The following is a 2,458-nucleotide window of genomic DNA, read 5'->3' as shown; positions in this document are numbered from 1 at the left end:
TCTGCCGTGGGTTACTGAAGACCCCCAGTGGCTGCCTGCCCTTACCTCTACCTAGCCAAGAAATGCTACTTCAGCCACTACTGTACATGCAGGATGTTCCCCACCAAACAGGAGAAGGGGTTTGAGGTATGCTTCAGATTGGCCCTGGGCTGGGGTAACCATCGAGTAGGAGGTGGCAGGGGCCAAGTGGGGAAGTTGGAAGAGGGCTAGGCTGCTGGACACAGTGGGAAGGCAAAGGCATGCAGGAAGGGCACCAGGCTCTGTGCCAGATGCAGGTATGAGCCATTCATAATGCCCAGCCAGAAGGAGTGCTTGTGAAACAATCATCAAAAAATGCCCCAGTCCATCCCAAGTACAGTGGACATACACCTGTACTGCCAGCATTCCACAACCAGAGGCAGGGTGAGTGTGGTACAGTCCAGCCTTGGCTACACAGCAAGACTGTTGAAAGAAAAAACTTTTTTCACCAGTGTGTGGCACATGCCTTTAGTCCCAGCACTCGGGAGGCAGAGGCAAGCAGATCTCTGTGAGTTCAAGGCCAGCCTGATCTACAGGCCAGCTGGGGCTAAGAGAGATCCTGTCCCAAAAAGACACCCCACCCAAGGGGGAAAAAAAAAAAACTGACTTGTTACTGGCTATATAGATCAGGCTGGTCTGGAACTCACAGAGATCCTCCTGCCCTAGCCTCCCAGATGCTAGGATTAAAGCTGTATGCCACCAGCCTGGCTAACAGCACAATATCCAGCAAAAATAAATATTTGTGCTGGGCGTGGTGGCACACGCCTTTAATCCCAGCACTCGGAGGCAGAGGCAGGTGGATCTCTAAGTTCAAGGCCAGTCTGGTCTACATAGTTCCAAGCATTTCCATAGCTCAGGGGTGGAGAACTATATATATATATATATATATGTATATGTATAATTTGTAGGGCCAGATGGGATTGTGCACACCTTTAATCCCAGCACTCGGCAGGCAGAGGCTACTGGATCTACATAGCCAGTTCCAGGCCAGCCAGGGCCACAGGGAGACCCTGTGTCAAAACAAAGTGTCCACTACAAAGGGTAGAGAGATGGCCCAGTGGTTAAGAGTACTAGCAGTTCTTGGGGCTGGAGAGATGGCTCAGCTGTTAAGAGCACTGACTGCTCTTGTAGAGGACCTAGGTTCGATTCCCAGCACCCACATGGCAGCTGCAAACCGTCCTTAACTCCAGTTCCAGGGGAATTCAAAGCCCTCTTCTTACCTCCTGGGCTATGAAAGCAGGTGTAGTATGTATGCTTTGTCAAACAGAATTCAGTTATAATGGAAGATAAATATGGAAGCAGTTTCTTCACCAAGGAGTTAGTTTTCCTCTGATCTTAGTATTGGAGGAACCCCTTGAGGACAGCGTGCAAGTGTGTCACTGCTTTAAAGCAGTGTTTGCAGACTTTTCTGCTTTTCCAATGTTCCTGGTTCTTGAAACAGGATTTGATAAGGCAACTCTATTAATAGGTGTTTTATTTGTTGCTTGGTAGTGTATAGTGTAGAAAGCTCACTTTGAACAATGAGAGATGCAGGCTGTTCAGTTCCTTAAAAAGCAAAGCAAAGCAAAACAAAACCATGACACAGCTGGGGCTACAGGGAGACCCTGTCTCAAAAAGACCAAAAAAAAAAAAAAAAATTGCATTTGTTGTTTGTGTGTGTGTGTGTGTGTGTGTGTGTGTGTGTGGTCACGCCAATCACTGCACACGTATGAACTGCATTACGGAGTGGGAGTCCTCCCCTTCCAACATGTGGGGCTACAGGATTCAACTCTGGTTGTCAGACTTAGCAGTCAGTGCTTTTACCTGCTTAGCCATCTTGCCAGTCCTTATTAAGAGATTTTCCCCAGCATGGTATGGCATGCCTTTGATCCCAGAACTGGGGAAGCAGAGACAGGTGAATCTCTGTGAGTACCAGACCAGCAGTGAGACCTGTCTCAAAAAAGAAAGAGATTTTAATATGCACTTAAAATTTTTATTTGTTTTGGTTTTATGTGTTATGAGTGTTCTGCCTGCGTTTATATAAGAGCACTTGTATTGTGCAATGCCTGCAGAGGCTAGAAGAGGGCATTAGATCACCTGGAACTGGAGTTAGGGATGGTTGTTAGCTACCCTGTGGGTGCTGGGAACTGAACCCAGATACTTTGCAAAAGAGCAGCCAGTGCCCTTAACTGCTGAGCCATCTCTCTATTCCCCATATTTTATTTTTTGAAATTATGTATATGTGTGTGTCTGTGTGTATGTGCATGTATAAATGCAGATGCAGAGTCCAGAAGAGGGCATCACAACCCTTGGAGTTGTGAGCCACCTGATATAGATGCTGGGAACCCAATGAGTGCCAACATGCCTGGCATTTTTTTTTTGTCTTATAATTTCCTATGTATGCTGAACTAGAGCTTTGTCTAACATGTATTACATCAGTATATATATGTGTATATATATA

Source organism: Nannospalax galili, unplaced genomic scaffold (genome assembly GCF_000622305.1).
Source record: "Nannospalax galili isolate Female #2095 unplaced genomic scaffold, S.galili_v1.0 scaffold47, whole genome shotgun sequence".
NCBI classification, from domain to species: Eukaryota; Metazoa; Chordata; class Mammalia; order Rodentia; family Spalacidae; genus Nannospalax; species Nannospalax galili.
This window is presented reverse-complemented; position numbering follows the sequence as displayed.